The sequence below is a fragment of the Procambarus clarkii genome, chromosome 81, assembly GCF_040958095.1.
Source record: "Procambarus clarkii isolate CNS0578487 chromosome 81, FALCON_Pclarkii_2.0, whole genome shotgun sequence".
Classification (NCBI taxonomy): Eukaryota; Metazoa; Arthropoda; class Malacostraca; order Decapoda; family Cambaridae; genus Procambarus; species Procambarus clarkii.
Genome location: NC_091230.1, coordinates 22,154,304 through 22,174,299, shown reverse-complemented (window position 1 = coordinate 22,174,299; position 19,996 = coordinate 22,154,304). Strand labels below are relative to the sequence as shown.

Genomic DNA, 19,996 nt, shown 5'->3' with positions numbered 1-19,996 from the left:
TCAATACAAATTGGACAATTGTCGCTCTACTCTGATAAGGCCCATTATAAATTATATTCACATGAAAATATTAACTTTAGGGAATAGGCTTTCATAAATTTAAAAGAAAACCACAAATGGCCGTTATAAACCCTATATTATTTGTAGACAACACTACCTCCATCCTTTCCAATCCTGACACACACACACACACACACACACACACACACATACCCGGGGAATCGACCGGGTAAACAAGGATGAACTTTTCAACACTGGTGGGACGCGAACAAGGGGACACAGGTGGAAGCTGAGTACCCAAATGAGCCACAGAGACGTTAGAAAGAACTTTTTCAGTGTCAGAGTAGTTAGCAAATGGAATGCATTAGGAAGTGATGTGGTGGAGGCTGACTCCATTCACAGTTTCAAATGTAGATATGATAGAGCCCAATAGGCTCAGGAATCTGTACACCAGTTGATTGACGGTTGAGAGGCGGGACCAAAGAGCCAGAGCTCAACCCCCGCAAGCACAATTAGGTGAATTAGGTGAGTACACACACACACACCACACACACACACACACACACACACACACACACACACACACACACACACACACACAGAGTTAGGAAACTTTTTTGTTAGGAAAAAAATTAGCTAGTAAACAGTTGATTAACAGTTGAGAGGCGGGCCGAAAGAGCAAAGCTCAACCCCCGCAAAACACAACTAGATGAATACAACTAGGCGAATACAATTAGATGAATACAACTAGAATACAACTAGGTGAACACACACCAGCTAGCTGGCTCTGCCACAGACATCTTCACTTCATTTACTACTCAATGCTCAGAAACACAATACAATTCTCCCGACATGTAATGACTGTATAAACTCTCACATTCCATCCTTTCCCTTTCATTACAATCACTTTCCCTCTCCCCCCCCCCCGGACACTTGCACAACACCCTACACAAACACACGCCCGCACGCACGCGCTTAAGAAACGACAAACACACACATGCACGCCCGAGTCGACAAACACCACCCTCACCTAAACAGACGAGCATCACGTCAAGAAAGCATTATCAAGATGCAAGATAAGACGCAAGATACCTGCAATCACTGCTCCGCGAGATCGAAAACCACCCATTTACGGTATAATCAAGTTAACTACTTAAAACAAAAAAAATACGGTATATAGATACAAAATAACTGTACTGGACTCTAGTATATTGCTATGGAATATGTATGACTTGTGTTCTGAATATGTAACAGGTAATATGACTTCTGTTGACCAGACCACACACACTAGAAGGTGAAGGGACGACGACGTTTCGTTCGTTCGAGTTTTTACCCCAAGATTTTTTGAAAGGCAGTTATATAATATATCATTAATTTGGTATATTTGGGGGTGAGTATTTATTCCCCCGCCCTTCCCCACCACACTCACACTAATAATGTTGACCAGACCACACACACTAGAAGGTGAAGGGACGACGACGTTTCGGTCCGTCCTGGACCATTCTCAAGTCGATTGTGAGAATGGTCCAGGACGGACCGAAACGTCGTCGTCGTCGTCCCTTCACCTTCTAGTGTGTGGTCTGGTCAACATACTTCAGCCACGTTACTGAGACTCATCGTTTGTAATATGACTTTGTAAATAAATATGATTCGCCAGTGTCTCCGCCACACATTACCACCACCTACAGGCGGTCCAGTTTTCAATTCGCGGGTTGATTAGTTAAGTTAGGCTCGGGTAGTTTAGTTCATTAATTATAATAATTTATTTGTATTTTTTTTTTAATATGTAGGCTGTGACAACTCTAGACGACGGGCTGGATAAACAAACCAACAAACAGCCACATATAACCAACAGGAAAAAAAAAACAGGAGTGTCAAAGAAATTACCCCACTCCCCCCCCCCCCCCACCCAAAAAAAAAAAATACAGAGCCTAACGTTTCAGCCGGCCCAGTTTCTTCTACCCTGACTAAATACGGGAAGGGAAGGGAAGGGATCAGGGAAAAGCATCAAGCCATTACCGAGTATTAAGCACCAAGGAAGGGGGAATCAGGATAAGGATTTGGGATGGAACGGGAGGGGAGGAATGGTGCCCAACCCCCCCCCCCCCTCCTCCCTACCTGGGCACACTAACCTACATCCATATACAGTACACAGATTTAATGTCTCGCCTACCCATACCCAAATCTGCGTATCTCTCATGGCTTGGGTATCGTGCCCTTCCTGGTACCTACCCACCGCAGGGCAGGCTTGTCATCATGGCGTGTAGTGCCCCACGACCCAGGAATTCCCCCCCCCCCTCCGATGATGTTCCTCTCGTCTCATTGCACTGTGTCGATACAACACTATAGTCCACTAGCTCCTATGACACTTGACCTGGCCTGAATGAACACATCCCTACGGCACCTGAGGCACGTCTCGACTCTCGACACTGCCTAGTGTCGAGGGTTCGTGTCGACACTGCCATGAATCAATTCTATCTAACTCACTGGAATCCATTAACGGATATCAGTTTGAAGTAATTAACCGGTTCCTGCTCGGCTGTGACAGTCTAACTGTAGGGGCTGAAGCGGAGATTCGTACTAGAACCATTCCTCAAACTGCCATATTCAATAACTAAAGGGTACAAGCAGCGACAGTTCTAACATATCACACACAAATGCCAGCATGCAGCATGTTTAGCTGTTATAGATTCAGCTACTCTGAACTAGTTCCAAGGAGCACGGGCTATGGTGAGCCCGTATTGAACTTACCTGGCACAGGAGTGGGGCTGTAACTGGCATGCAGCAATCAGTTCAGCTTTCTATATGCGCAAAATCCATACCTGTGCCTGACTATAGCCTCGCACAGCGGTACTCTGCACCTTTGCAACGCCCAGTTCATACGCAGCCGTAACAGGAGCACCTATGTGGAAACCTAATGAATCCCCGGGGAAATTATCCTGGGTGAGGCTTTTGTCATTATATCGACCACCGTAAATTACTAGTCTAAAGAGCTAGAGAAAACCCCGTACGAGCACGTGCGTGCGTGCGCGCGCCATACAATATGAAATGACAATTGCGTGATTTATCAAAGAGAACATTTCAAGCCAATAGGGTGATTAACCTAATTACAGTATTATCATGTATTTGTATGGCTGTATTATAGGACATTACAGCTCTCGTTATTCTAAACACAAACGAATGTTAGAACAGTTACATAACGCTACGCTTAAAACAAATCTGCTAACAGCTTATTTCACCTCAAATGCAACTCAAATCTGGTGCAACACAGTACACTGAAATAGCTCTGGTGCAACACAGTACACAGGGCGAAGTAGATCTAGTGCAACACAACACACTGAAATAGCTCTGGTGCAACACACTCGAGACTGACAAAGATTAAATAGCTGTGGTCACACCTCTTGTCAAGCCTCAACTGCTCTTCACGCAGAGTCGCGCGAACTCACCCGTCCCCCTCACACTAGGCTGTTTAAAGCAGCGGCCGTCCTCCCCAGACCCATGCAACAATTTTAACATGCTGTGTATTAAAAACAACTTTGTTCTCGTGTATAAATTATTACGCAAAAATTATATGTATAGTTAGGCGATTATTTGTATTTTTTTAGCACGTGAGTGAAGCATTTATATAGAATTATGGTTCGAACAGAGGACGTGAGCGTAGCACTTGTTCCGGAAGTGTTCGGACGTCATCAGTCGCGAGTCTGGTGTCAACCCGTCCTCGACTCAAGTCCATTACATTCAGCGGTCGACCCCACAGACGCATTAATATATTTTAACATGCTATTCATTCAAAACGGGAATTTTCTCAAGTATAAATTAATATTATAATATATTGGCATATTGTGTATATAAAGGCATAGGATAGGTTAGGGTTAGGTGTTTAGGTTCTGTTGGCGATTATTTGTATTTGTAGTACGTGGGTGAAGCATTTATAGCGTTGTGATTCGAACAAAATTCGTCGGTGAAGCACTTGTTCCGGATATGTTCGAACGTCAGCAGTTGAGTCGTGTGTGTAAACCGCTTTTCATTCATAAACAGGGGGTTTGGCGGGTGCATGGAATCACTTTTGGATCTTTGTTTGGAGGACGGGCTGTTACACCAGCAGCCCGTCCTCCAAACAAAGATTCAAAAGTGATTCCATGCACTGCGGGAGTGTGCACACACGCAATCTTTACCCCCCACCCCCCTCCAAACTCCTCCAACACTGCGTACAGTGAGCCACAACACCTACAAGCATCACAGTCACTATACTCCTCCCATTCACTATCCTCCTCCCATTCACCTGTACGTCCTCAGTCAACAACTCATTGTTTACCTCATTAACAGGTAAGCACCACTAATACACCTGGTATTATCTTCGAGACCTCTACCCCCCCCCCCCCCCTCACCTAATCCTTAGAGTTTTCACATTTTTTTACGGGCTATTCATGCCCGTGCCACCTCATGGATGGTTTAATCTTTATCAATCTTCCTTTGCATGCATCTGGAATCTTTTAATATGAACGTCTTTACTGCCAATAAGCAGATAGAAACCGATACTCAAAGCTTCAAAATCGACGGTGTTGAAACAGCCTAACGTTCCATAATATACATTGACATACTCAAAAATATGCTACACGATAGTGCTTTATGGGCAATATATCTGGTATTGGTGGGTATTTTGGCTAATATTTTTGGTATATCTTGAGCTATCTTGATATCTTGAACTAAACTAATGCATAGCTGTATTTCTATACCCGTGAAATACACGAAGCAATGAGTAGCCTCGTACAGTTGGAAGACCAGGCCTTGGGAACGGCGCCACCACAGCCAGGGAAGAGACAATGTATGATGTTAGTATTCCAAAGCGTTCAATCCGCGAAATTGACATGTACCGTTTTCTGTTCGTGGGTCCTTGGGTAGGTTAGGTTCGGGCAATTTAGTCAAAACATACGAGTGACGGTAGGAACCTTACACACAGAAATCAAATGAACAAATCCACAAGGGCCGTGACGAGGATTCGAACCTGCGTCCAAGAGCATCCCAGACGTTGCCTTAATCGACTGAGCTACGACAGGGTCAAAAAAAAAAAAAAAGAGTTGAAATCGAAGTTCTACTGAACTTACAGGATCCTGCAGCCTCTCAGAGACACAAACCAGGGTTTTACACAAACGTTAGGAGGGCGGGGCCACGAAAGCCTGGTGGATAGCGCGCAGGACTCGTAATTCTGTGGCTCGGGTTCGATTCCCGCACGAGGCAGAAACAAATGGGCAAAGTTTCTTTCACCCTGAATGCCCCTGTTACCTAGCAGTAAATAGGTACTCAGGAGTTAGTCAGCTGTCACGGGCTGCTTCCTGGGGGTGGAGGCCTGGTCGGGGACCGGGCCGCGGGGACACTAAAAAGCCCCGAAATCATCTCAAGATAACCTCAAGATAACGGGGTGTGATATCCATGCAGGAAAACCTTCAAGACGGGGAATTCCAGAATGTGGCTTGAGACGCGTAAACACTTAGTGATGGGTAGCTGTTCTTGACGTGTCAAGGTCCACTTAAGTACACCCTTAGAGAGTACTTATGTCCCTTCGGCTAATTTTGTGTTCCCAGCTTCCACTTTTGTCCTCGTGTTGTGCTCTCTCTCTCAGCCTGAAGATACTATCTTTGTCCACCTGATCAATTCCCCTCAGTATCTTCTACGTTCTGATCATATCCCCTCAGTATCTTCTATCCTCTTTGGTTGAGAGATCTAGTTCCATTAACCTATATTCTTGGCTTAGCCGTCTTAGCTCTGGCACTAATCTTGTTCCAAACTCTCTGAACTTTTTCCAATTGTGGGTGTGGGCGTCGCCCGCGCACAGCCCCCACACCCTGGGCACCGTTCCTGTGCCAGGTAAGTCCAGTACGGGCTCACCATAGCCCGTGCTACTTGGAACTTTTTGTTTCAAGTAGCAAATCTTAAACAACAACCCCCCACACCCTGCATGCGGCCCACACACGAGGACACCCCTGGAGACTGTCACCTCGGAACACAAGTCACCGCCTAACAATGAGCGAGCTACGTCATGGCTGCATTACTCACTACACACTCAAGGTCCTCTCAAACACTTTGACTGGTCGATACGGCGGGCGCGCCTCTGGCAGGGTCGGCTACTGTTGTGGTTTTAGCTACTCGGGACAAATTACGGGCTCACCATAGCCCGTGCTACATGGACACTTCGTTCTGAGTAGCTAAATCGGAAACATCGGGACAAAATTTCAAATAGCACGCGAACTATGGTGAGATCGTAATAGATTTACTTGGAGCGGGGCTGTAACTTTCAGTGCATGGTTGGTGTTCGATCCCCGATGGTCCTAGCGGGTTGGGCATCGTGCCTTCACTCCAGGTTCATATCCCAGAACCCTGTCCTCACGTTCCTCCAAAGTGCGTCATAGTCATGTTGACTTAGCACTCATCTGTCCAACCGCTTGGGCTGGACGGTAGAGCGACTGTCTCGCTTCATGCAGGTTGGCGTTCAATCCCCGACCGTCCAAGTGGTTGGGCACCATTCCTTCCCTCCGTCCCATCCCAAATCCTTATCCTGACCCCTTCCCAGTGCTATATAGTCGTCATGGCTTGGCGCTTTCCCCACAATTCCCTTCCCCCTTAGCACTCATCTCTCGGTAATTCATCTTACCTCAAGTGTTCTTACCTAGTTACTCTGCCTACTTGTTCTTAGCTGTGTTTACGGGGATAAAAGTCTAGCTCCTAGTCTTGTAAGTTCCCGTTTTCTTTATGAACACAAAACAGACAGGCTCACCATAGCCCGTGCTACTTGCCCCGCTCCTGTGCCAGGTAAGTTACGGGCTCACCATAGCCCGTGCTACTTGCCCCGCTCCTGTGCCAGGTAAGTTACGGGCTCACCATAGCCCGTGCTACTTGGAACTTGTTCCGAGTAGCTGAATCTATAACAACAATTAACACAAAGCCGTGAATCGAGCTGTTGGACGTGTAGCTCATTTGACATGTTACTCATCAGCTGCTTTCTGACGTTCTTCGGATTTGTACGAAGTTACAGTTTTCATCTCTTGGCCCTTTTCGGTCAATCGTTACCCCATGATGAACGAGTTTGTCCCAGTACCTTATATGTCACGATCAGGTCTCCTATGCCCCAACTTTTCCAGCGATGCGAGAGTTTAGCTCTGGGTAATTTGTCTGTTTTCGATCTTTATCGTGTATGGCGTCAACTATGACAACGGAACAGCTGGTTCCTCATTACCCTATAAAGCCAGGGGGGGGGGGGGGGGGTGAGGGGAGATAAGGGTGTGCTTAGAACTTCCCCCTAATAACTGCTATCTCTTCTTTGCAGCCTCATCTTGCTTAAAACTATCTTCCATACACTGAACAAATCCATAAGGGCCGTGACGAGGATTCGAACCTGCGTTCTGGAGCATCCCAGACACTGCCTTAATCGACTGAGCTACGACATGGTTAAAAAAAAAAAGAAAAAAAAAAGTTGAAACCGAAGTTCTACTGAACTTACGTGTTTCCACACACTGTGTATAAGGCGGGGGGGGGGGGGGGGGGGGGGGGGGGGGGGGGGGGGAGACACTCCCACACAACATGCGCGACCAGTCATTCACGTGTGTATGCGTCCTGTATGACTCCGTATTAATATCCTGGAAACTGATCCCAGCGAGTGCCAACAGACGTTACGTGACTAACGCGTAGCTCTACCTCATGATTCAGGTCTAGTGTAACGAGCACTCCATGGGGAGGGAGGGGAGTGGGGCAAGCGTGGTGGCACCATCTCCGTGGCTCTCGGGGAGGTCATCTGTATAACTATAATCCCCAGTTCACCTCCAAGGTCAAACAATGCATGCAACTGCCTTGTGCGTATTTCCCGTCCCACTGCACTCCCCACCACCCAGACACTAGACAATAAGGTACAAATGTCAGGGGGTCATGTAGAAGCACTGCCAAGGTTACTAGATGAACAGCTTTTGAGGAGAGAGAGAGAAAGAGTTTAGCAACTTTTGGCCTCTTGATAAAAGGACACTGGGCATCCTACACACCGCCCTGGCGACCTTTCCCTTATCACGAATGTCCTTCGGCGTCCACAACTTGCACGCTCAGCTCCCTGTCATTCCTCAACTCATATTTGGAACTTGGAGATATTCGTCAGCTGAACTCTACCTTAGAGTAGGGGAGAGGGCAGAGGTAGAGAGGTGTAGGGGAGAGGGCAGAGGTAGAGAGGTGTAGGGGAGAGGGCAGAGGTAGAGAGGTGTAGGGGAGAGGGCAGAGGTAGAGAGGTGTAGGGGAGAGGGCAGAGGTAGAGAGGTGTAGGGGAGAGGGCAGAGGTAGAGAGGTGTAGGGGAGAGGGCAGAGGTAGAGAGGTGTAGGGGAGAGGGCAGAGGTAGAGAGGTGTAGGGGAGAGGGCAGAGGTAGAGAGGTGTAGGGGAGAGGGCAGAGGTAGAGAGGTGTAGGGGAGAGGGCAGAGGTAGAGAGGTGTAGGGGAGAGGGCAGAGGTAGAGAAGTGTAGGGGAGAGGGCAGAGGTAGAGAGGTGTAGGGGAGAGGGCAGAGGTAGAGAGGTGTAGGGGAGAGGGCAGAGGTAGAGAGGTGTAGGGGAGAGGGGAGACAGACGACATCAATCATGTTCTCAGGTAATATAATCATCAGGAGAAAGCACTAAACCACTATATAACACTTTGAAAGGAATACGAGGATAAGGATTTAGGATAGCACGGGGAGAAAGGAATAGTGTCCAACTACTAGGACGGTCGGGGATTGAACGCCGACCTGCAGGAGTGAGACTGTCGCCCACGTATTCAAGTGAACAGCAATCTTGTTATACAAGCAGCAGAGCGCGAGAGCAATTTTTGGACCTTTTTAACCCTATAACTCACTCAACAGACCGACCTCTGGCTGTTGTTGTTGTTAAAGATTCAGCTACTAAGAACAAAGTTCCAAGTAGCACGGGCTATGGCGAGCCCGTAGGATATGACATATAACCTCTGGCATATCTGTCTGTTGATTACCCTCGCCATTACCCGCCATAGTGCAACCCGTTCTCGCACTTTCGTACAGTCAATATTGACTTATTTAATAAGTGCATATGTGACATTAATTTATTGTGAATATTTTAGTTCACCTTGAAAAGCTTCATAGAAAACACCGACCTTACCTAACCTTCTTAGTAAAGATAAGCATCTTATTGCTTCTTAATTAGAATTATTACTTAACCTATTATAGGTATAGGATAAGTAATAATTGTAATTACTGTAATAATAGTGAAGTGCAACCAACTAACAAACAATCTTCCCCCCCCCCCCCCCCGAGCGAGTGAAGTGCCACTATACTTGTGTAAAGGAGGAAAAGTACACGTTTCTCTCTTTGAGAATGTTCGGTAATACGTTTATTGCTTGTGATGTGTGTATGTGTCTATGTATGTATTAACACGATGTACTGAACGGGGTGAGAATAGCTTGAGCTACCTCATCCCTTTGTGTGTATTTTACCTCAATAAACTTATTTCAATTTCAGTGTCACTAACCCATCCCATCGTCAACTAAATCCACAGAGATGACACTCTTTACCCATCCATCTGTGGACACGCATTCTGTATTCAATCACGACATCTCGAGTCAAAATCACCACGACATCTCGAGTCAATATCACCACGATATCTCGAGTCAATATCACCACGATATCTCGAGTCAATATCACCACGATATCTCGAGTCAATATCACCACGATATCTCGAGTCAATATCACCACGATATCTCGAGTCAATATCACCACGATATCTCGAGTCAATATCACCACGATATCTCGAGTCAATATCACCACGATATCTCGAGTCAATCTCGTGAGCTACACAATATCTATCTATTCTCACGCCCCCCCCCCCACCAACCACCACGCCTGCCTGGTCTTCCCTCTCACAAGGAGCGTGTTCATTAATACGTTCACAGTGTTAAACGCCTCACGTTCTGACGACAGAACGTGAGATCTCCCTCTGACCCGCTCCACCACCCACGGGGGAAGGGCCGCGTTCACTCAAAATTAGATTTTTTTTTAATTTAGTCGGAAAGTTCACTCAAAATTAGATTTTGTTTTAATTTAATCGGAAATGTCTGTGGACCAACTTAGAAATTAATAGATGCAGAGGAACACCTTTTTGGGAGGAAAGACTTAAGGAACCCCTCCCTCTCAATCCCCCACTTTTGCCTTCCAGAGTCAAACTCTCTTCCAAAACTCCTACAAACCTTTACAATAGTGGCCTAAACAGGTGTACCGAAACCTAAATCGTTGTTAATAAGTTTAGGCATCTAGTGCAAACGTTATAATTTGAAAGGCGATGTGTATTTATTGAGAAAAAGGACTCACCTGGTCCTGATCTCTTAAATTCTAAAAGTAATGTTATTTTGAATGATTTCTCAAAAGGGATGTACAAGGCCGAGTCTATACCCCTGGATAGAAGCTGGAACCACGAGTCTACGAGGGCCTGGTTGGTTGATAGTTGGTTGATAGGGTTCTGAGAGGAGTTCTACTCCAAGCCCAGCCCGAGACCAGGCTTGACTTGTGAGAATTTGGGAGGCTTGGGAGGCCTCCCAAAGGCTTCCTTCCAAAGGCCTCCCAAAGGCCCTTGGGAGGCTTGGAAGTTTGGGAGGCCAGGCTTGACCTGCAGCCCCTATTCCCATTGAGTCTGCCCGTCCTCCTAAAGGCCAAAGTACACCCACCACACACCTTATTTATGATTGAAAAATAGTTTACACACGACTCGACTGATGACGTTCTGACACGTGCGGAACAAGTGCTTCACTGACGACTTCTGTTCGAACCACAACGCTGTAAATGCTTCACCCACGTACTACAAATACAAATAATCGCCAACAGAACCTAAACACCTAACCTAACCTATGCCTAAATATGCTAATATATAACTATTAATTTACATTGGAGAACATTCCAATTTTGCGTGAGCAGCATGTTAAAATTAATGAATGCGTCTTTGGGGTCGACCGCTGGATGGAATGGACTTAGTCTGAGGACGGGTTTGGGGGGCCGTGAAGTCTCCACGATGGTGGATCCAACTTCATATTCTGTGTGATACGGGGGAGTCTATTACTCTTCTTTGGAGGTCTGGAAACACGCCCGTTGGATTACCAGTCCAGTATGACGCCCACTATGATGTGGATATGTTTTGTGACGTCACCTTTACGCTTGTGCCTTCCTGAATGACGTCAGAGTTGCTTTAGTATATACATGTTGCTGACGTCATGTTCACTAGACTTCGCAAATTCGCCGAGGACATTAAAATCAGCTCTTAACTACCCTGAGTCACGATTCGTCCATTAGTTACCCAACCACTTTACGAAACCTGTATATCTTTTCCCCAATCACGGCGGCTCCGATTACATTTATTAAATTGTATGTACTCTGAAGCGCCACGAGAAACGCCTAATGCCTCTTATAACCATCAATTGGTTATAAGAGGTTATTACCCAACCACTTTACGAAACCTGTATATCTTTTCCCCAATCACGGCGGCTCCGATTACATTTATTAAATTGTATGTACTCTGAAGCGCCACGAGAAACGCCTAATGCCTCTTATAACCATCAATTGGTTATAACGACCTCGGGTTGTAATGTGTCGAAGCTCGTAAACTGGCCAATAAGTGTAAACAAAGCCGCCATCATTAAGAGGGGGTGAAAGATGTAGAGGTTTCGTACTTTATTGCGTAAATTGCGTGATGAATCGTGGCACTCTGCTTGCGTCGCCTGTCTCCGCAGAAGTCAGTCAAGGACAGACTCATCTCTATCACTTTCATAATCTAAATTTGTTATTCATAATTTGCTCACATGTACAATAAAAGATAACTAATGAGAGCTCGAGTCAACTAAGGTTTGTGACGCGTGCCAATCATCCGAATGATTGGTGGATTGTATCAAGGCATCTCGGCCAATCATTAGAGACGTAGAAAGGCTGAAGGCGTGTGGACCAATCAGAGCATCCGTGTGGAGGTAAACATTGGGAGGTAACCTCTAAAACTGTCTTCACCTTCCACATGACACTTTAAAACCCATTCAAGGTTGTCTCAACCACTTAAACACACACACAGAGTCGAGAGGGTGACTGGGTCTCGGGGGGGCGTTGGGAATATCCTTCCCCTTAAGGGCTGGTCGTGTCCTTGTGCTCCCTGATGACGCTATCAGGGTCCATGAGCCATGGTCCAGGAGCCGGGGCGGACCCAAACATTGCCACTTTCCGTTCACACGTGAATGGAGCCGTTTATTTCGAGCCCCCTTGTTCGGCCTACGAGAGGGTAGGTGGAAGAGACGTCGACCCATGCCCCACCAGCACGCCAAAGGGGCACGCAACCTCCCATGCCACTAGCCTGCACGCAACGTGGGTGCGTACACACGCGAGAAACCAGGGCGCAGCCTGACAAGAGGCGATACACTGAAGGAAACTTGATATAAAAAAAACTGTTGCTGATGTTGAGAGATTACGAGAGGAAGTGGGTGGTGGTGGTGGAGGCTGCCAGTAGGGCTTCCGGCAACCTACAGTACTTCCTCTACGGCACACCCTAACCTCTCCCACGATGCTCTCTACCCGTCCACCACCACCATACCACTACCACCTTTCACCACAGTTCCTGAAGTATCCACAATCTCTACCAACCCATATTGTGGCCATCACGTGACCAACTCCCCCCCCCCTCCCCTCCCCCCTTTTCAAAATCGTACTATATACTCTCCTTACCATCGTAAAACACTCCATCGTAAAACACTTTCGTGCGGTTGTTGGCCTGAACGACGTCAATACATGTCCACGTCTAGGCCTATACACAGCTCTGCTTGTTCCAGTCTAGGCCTCCAGGAAGGAATATCACGAGGCTATGCCCTTAGAACAACATCCCACCCCCCTCTCCTCCAAGTAACAACAGCAAGCATATGCCTGCAGGAAATATACTGAACACATGACAAATGGTTAGCAAGCATACTTCGTGAAGGGTGGTGGGTGGTATATCAGCCTCCAGTCTCATCAGTGTAGAAACACCCGGATATATCACGCCATAAAATATGCTAATAAGTGTCTCTTGCACCAAAGCTGGAGATGCAACAACGCAGCTTTAGGAAGGGGTGTGTGTGTGTGTGTGTGTGTGTGTGTGTGTGTGTGTGTGTGTGTGTGTGTGTGTGTGTGTGTGTATTCACCTAGTTGTGTTTGCGGGGGTTGAGCTTTGCTCTTTCGGCCCGCCTCTCAACTGTTAATCAAACTGTTTACTAACTACTTTTTTTCCACATCACACACACACACACACCCATACACACCAGGAAGCAGCCCGTGACAGCTGACTAACTCCCAGGTACCTATTTACTGCTAGGTAACAAGGCCATTCAGGCTGAAAGAAACTTTTACCCATTTGTGTCTGCCTGGTGCGGGAATCGAACCCGCGCCACAGAATTACGAGTCCTGCACGCTATCCACCAGGCTACCAGGCCCCCTTGTGTGTGTGTGGGTCAAGCTTGGTGGCGGCTCCTGGTCCCCCCCCCCCCCCCACCACCACCTGCAGAGAAAGTATGACCTTGCAGTTCCTGCCTAGCCTACTCCACCAAAACTAACAGCATTCCCTCCTCTCCAACATCGACGTAGATGTCCCCCATCAGCATCTTCTACATGCGGGTATCATCATCTCAGGTGGTATACCTGACCCACATGCGGGTACCACCACCCGGGATGGTACACTTAACCAAGGGCAGACCGATGCTTCCGCTATTATCAACAAACAACGGCATAAAAACCATGTGTAAATTTGGCAACACTGTCAATAGAAACGTGTTATGTTCATGTCTGGGTACAAAATGTGAACCAAATATTAAATAATCTTTATGGACAACAACCGAACAGTAGATAATGGCATTAATTAACAAATGTTAATTAATTGCCATTATCTACTCTATCCATAATCAGGTTAAGGTTACTTTAGGTTAAGGTTTGATTAGGTTAAGGTTTGATTAGGTTAAGTTAGATGTCATTACATTTGGATACGTTAATGCGGTGTATTATTGATGATAATGCGAAATATGGAATTCGAAAACTTAAGTGTCTCCGAGAATACCGTTTACAGAAAACCAAAATTCTTCAAAGTATTTTTTTCCAGCATACACCTTTTATACTTTAAACCAACGATTTATAATACAATAAAGTTGTAACTTGAGAATAATATCTGTTCAGGACCAAGGTTCCCTTGCCAGTTAACTCGTAGACTTACAGGAATCGTAATATGCTTTCAGACCATCACAAAAATCTAGATAACTAACTATCCAGGTGGTTTGAGGGGGGGGGGGGCTGAAGAGGTTTCTCAAGGTAATGGATTTGGTCAGAGGACGGGCTCATGAAAGACTAGATAGGGAGGATAATGAGACAAGGCGACACAGTGTATGAAGGAGAGGGCTGATAATACCAAGGGAACACTAACAAGCATCATGCCTGCCACTCTCCTGGAAAAAACACCATTACATATTTAAGTTTTCTGCGATGCATTCCCCCCCCCCTAATTTACGAGTCATTCACCACATACAGCCCTACTCCTGTGCCAGTTAAGTCTACTACGGGTTCACCATAGCCCGTGCTACTTTGAAACTGTTTTTAGATTCACTATTCTAAACAAAATTAATCATTCGCGAACCATGCGAATTAACACTCAAGTGCATTAATTTAATTACTCGCGAGTCCTCCTCCTCACACATTTCCCGAAACCTGTACATCTTTCCTCAATCATGGCGGCTTAGTCCGAATTAAACGAGCTTCGAAACCTCTTAATCCCAAGGATTGTTATAGGCACTCTCGTAGCGCCTCGGAGCTCATAGATTTGAATAAATACTGACAGCAGTCATGATTGAGGAAAGATGTACAGGTTTTGTAAGTGGACGCGGAAGTGCTTGACAACTCCTGGGAACGCTAGACACGTAAGCAGTGTGGTAACTGATAGCTTTATCAGTTATATTCTACGGGAACACTCACAACACTGAACGCTAATGGCGTCTCCTCGTCGTGTATACAGTAGGATCCAAGACCTGAGAAAAGTGTGTACTCCTGGACGTCTACGCTATTCTAACTTAAACCCAACCCAGCCTAGCCCAACCTAGCCTAAACTAACCCAACGTAGCCTAAACTAACCTAGCCTAACCTAGCCCAACGCAGCCTAACCTAACCCAACGCAGCCTAACTAGCCTACCCAAACCTAGCCTAGCCCAACCTAGCCTAAACTAACCCAACCCCCAAGCTAGCCTAAAGCAACCCAATCCATCCTAACCTGACAAAAGTACGATCAAATATCTTCTATAATTTGTGTATGGAGGCGAGTGACGTCACTACGGCGTGATAATGTTCCCGCCTGAACAGTGTGCGTGCGTGCGGGCCCTTACTGATGACGGTAAACATCGGTGCGACTTTAATGCACACTGGCTTCCGGCAACACCGACCCCGAGCCCCCTTACACACTTCCCACCATACTTAATGGTCTCGGTGAGCTCGACCCCATGTTACCAGGCGTGTTACGCTTGCCTCACGACCCTCAGGACATGAGCACTAACATTATATCTAAGGGAACCAGACGCCCACTAATACGTTAACGAATATATAACGACTCCTATCGACCACATAAAGGTTATATACACTAACATGCGAACCAGATTAATAAAATACAGCCACATGTAAAGTTATATATATTTCAAAATTCAACCTAGACACAGTGACCTAGAGAAGGGCTGGGCTCTGGGGTGGAGGAGAGGGGAAGGGGGCCTCATCACCACCCTGAGGATTGGACAAAAAACTCGTCCCCAGAAGCTGTCGGCCAGTTTCACTTCTCTGGTCACTCCCGTTCTTCGCCGTGGGTGACGACGCGCCAACTTTCCCGCCACAAACTACGCAGTGCCCGCCTGCCTTCCTCCCAATAATGCCCTGGGTCCAGATTCACGAAAGCGCTTACGCAAGCACTTACGAACGTGTACATCTGTCCTCAATCTTTGATGGCTTTGGTTACATTTATTAAACAGTTTACAAGCATGAAAACTTCCCAATCAACTGTTGGCATTCTTATAAACAGCCTCCTGGTGCTTCGGAGCTCATTAACCGTTTAATAATTGTAAACAAAGCCGCCAAAAGATTGAGAAAAGATGTACAGGTTCGTAAGTGCTTTCGTGAATCTGGCCCCAGGTCTTTTGGGGGGTCAGACAGCCAAAACCCATAGTGAAGGAGCTCTTAGGTGGCGCTGTTTGAAGGCTCTTTAAGTGACCCTAACCTTGAACTATTGAACGTAACTTTATAAAGAGTACAGGTACATTATCGTGCTCACATCAACACAGCCACTCTTCTGGTCAAAAAAGGTGGCCAGCATGTTGTTGTTAAAGATTTAGCTACTCAGAACGAGGTGTCCATGTAGCACGGGCTATGGTGAGCCCGTAAGGTGTCCAGCAGTTGGACACCCTCATAAATACTGTCGAGCAGTATCCTCCCCCGCGACAGCAGCTTTACGATTAAATGCAACCTCAGAACACTGAAAAGATCTACCGAACAAAAAAAAAATGTACCACTTACGGGCTATTCATGCCCGTGCCACCTCTTGGGTGTCTTAATCTTTATCAATCTATTGTGCTCACTCGTGTACATTGTCGTACATTAGCGAGACGAATCACAAAAATGCTCACCCATTAATTCTCGTGTACCTCTTGGTAAAATAATATAAAAACATGTATTATTGAAACTGAATTGAAACTATTATATTGAGGTATAAGCGCACACAAAAGGTGTATTACTGAAGACATTTTAACAATTTTATAATATACAAACCTATCTCATCGATAGATACATTCTACCAGACACCAACACTAATGATGATCAATTAGTCAATCCCCACCTCCCCGCTTATGTATGAACTGAAATTCCAGCTTCGTAGTCCTGAGGTTCCGGGTTCGATCCCCGGTGGAGGCGGAGACAAATGGGCAAAATGTTTCTTTCACCCCTGATGCTCCCCTCTTACCTAGCAGTAAATAGGTACCTAGGAGTTAAGACAGCTGCTACGGGCTGCTTCCCGGGGAGTGTGTAACAAAAAGGAGGCCTGGTCGAGGACCGGACCGCAGGGACGCTAAGCCCTGAAATCAAGATAACCTCAAGAAACAGTAAGCACCTACAGATGGAACCAGGACCATCACAGCCTCTGAGAAACTTTTGTGCCCTCTGTAATGCTTTTGCGCTACCGCTCACAGGATGAGTATGGGGTGCACAATAAACTAGCCACCTTTGGCGGCAACAATCAAATCAAAAATCAATCTGAGAAACTTAAAGCATTCATGGTACTAGCACATAGCATTGCTTTAGTAATGCTCAACATGATGTACCTGCAGGTGAGGAGTCACAATAACGTGGCTAAAGTATGTCGACCAGACCACACACTAGAAGGTGAAGGAACGACGACGTTTCGGTCCGTCCTGGACCATTCTCAAATCGACTTGAGAATGGTCCAAGACGGACCGAAACGTCGTCGTCCCTTCACCTAGTGTGTGGTCTGTTCAACATGTAATGTACCTGACCCCCATTTAGTAACTGACTTGCCTCAGACGCTGTGCGGGTATCGTCATAGCCTTTCTATACAGTATGAACCTTAATACCTTTATATCCTCCTGTCATTGTGTACCTACGACCATAATGTATATATACATGTATTTGGTAAGACCACAGTGTATGTATACATGTATTTGGTACGACCACAGTGTATGTATACATGTATTTGGTACGACCACAGTGTATGTATACATGTATTTGGTACGACCACAGTGTATGTATACATGTATTTGGTACGACCACAGTGTATGTATACATGTATTTGGTAAGACCACAGTGTATGTATACATGTATTTGGTAAGACCACAGTGTATGTATACATGTATTTGGTACGACCACAGTGTATGTATACATGTATTTGGTACGACCACAGTGTATGTATACATGTATTTGGTACGACCACAGTGTATGTATACATGTATTTGGTACGACCACAGTATGTATACATGTATTTGGTACGACCACAGTGTATGTATACATGTATTTGGTAAGACCACAGTGTATGTATACATGTATTTGGTAAGACCACAGTGTATGTATACGCCCAAACTGCAATATAATCTTGTGTATGTTTTAGTCAAAATCTATGTATTTCGTATATTAAAGCATACGACCCCAACCTGAAGACAACCTGTCGGTAAAGCTGGCCAATGGCCACCTCTTAGCGAGCCATCAGCTTCCACCTTCATCTACCATCTACCTATCTACTTTTCCCTTCTCCCTCACCAGTGTGTACACACTTCTCACCAGGTGTCCCCTTCCAAGGCCTCACCTGACACAGGTGTCATCTACCGTCTTCAAGGTGAGCAACATCTTCCTCTCACCTCAGATTAATCCTTATGTTGTCAAGACCAAGCCAGGATCCCAGGTTCGATCCCCGGATGGGACAGAAATGGTTGGGCACGCTTCCTTTTCATCTGATGCCTCCGTTCCCTTAGCAGCGAATATGTACACGGGAGTAACTCAACTGTTTTGAGTTTCATCCTGAGGGTCAGTTGTTCGTGGCAACGGGAATTATACGCCCGGGGGAGAGGGGAGTAGGGTGGGAGAGGGGGAGAGAGGGGAGTAGGGGGGGGGGTGAATAAATGATGTCCAGGCAGTTATGACTATTGGGAATCGAACGCCGACCCTGCAAGAAGCCAGGAAGTCTCTACTGACCAGTCTAGATGGATGGACCTTTAGTCAAGAGTATCCGTCCTGCTGATAATATCGCCTTATCTTCCCCGTATCAATAATTCATACCTTCACGTATAATATTGCTTCACAACACTACACACAAATCACAATAGCGTGATGCATCAAATGAACAAATCCACAAGGGCCGTGACGAGGGTTCGAACCTACGTCCGGGATGATCCCAGACGCTGCCTTAATCGACTGAGCTACGACATGGTTAAGAGAATTGCAACCGGGAAATCATCCTGATTTACCAACGGATCCTGCAGCCTCTCCGAGACACAAACCAGGGTTTTACACAATTCCCCCCATGCACCCGAGCTATGTCAAATAGGCTTTTCTACCTCTTTGCCCTTACTTGTTCATTGCTTCACAAGTTCCCGCATGTACCCACCCGTTTCCGCCTGGCGGTCCACCACCACTAGCGTCATAACCACACCACCACCACCACCATCACAACCACACCACCACCACCACCATCACAACCACAACACCACCACCACCATCACAACCACAACACCACCACCACCACCATCACAACCACAACACCACCACCACCACCATCACAACCACAACACCACCACCACCATCACAACCACAACACCACCACCACCACCATCACAACCACAACAACACCACCACCACCATCACAACCACAACACCACCACCACCACCATCACAACCACAACAACACCACCACCACCATCACAACCACAACACCACCACCACCAGAACCAGCAACCAAACTAACGTAATAATGATACAAAACTAAAGCCGGTGTTTGCGGTGCGTCGCATCAAATTCGCATCAATCATTTCTGTTCCGTCCGGGCATCGAACCCCAGATACCCGACCGAGTCGAGAACGAAGCCAACTGCGCTACAGAGACTTGCAGATCTTAATTGCTTCCACCTAGTAACAGTTTTGACAGCAAATTGCTTACGAGCCAAGTTGTTAACTTCATCCACGAACTTTGTCTCTTCCCCCCCCCCCCTTTCCAACACAAAAACGTTTGGGCAGCGTTTCCTTTTAACTGATGTTTCTGTTCACCTAGCAGGAAAATATGTACCCGAGAGTCAGACAGCTGTTGTGGGCTGCATATTGAGACAAGAGTGGCTAACAGTGAAAGTGTGAGTGCGTGTAAATTATTGAGATGAGAAAATAAGACAGGTTTGGGAATGGCGGGACCGCCTAGACCTAACAGTTCGATCCTATAGGCACAAGTGAACACACACAC

At 46.4% G+C, this 19,996-nt stretch overlaps 1 protein-coding gene across 1 annotated transcript in view; it reads right to left on the bottom strand.

Annotated features, from left to right (window-relative positions):
* Positions 1-19,996, bottom strand: part of LOC123772988 (uncharacterized) — a 198,635-nt gene that overhangs the window by 27,765 nt on the left and 150,874 nt on the right. The gene's annotated exons all lie outside the window — the stretch shown is intronic.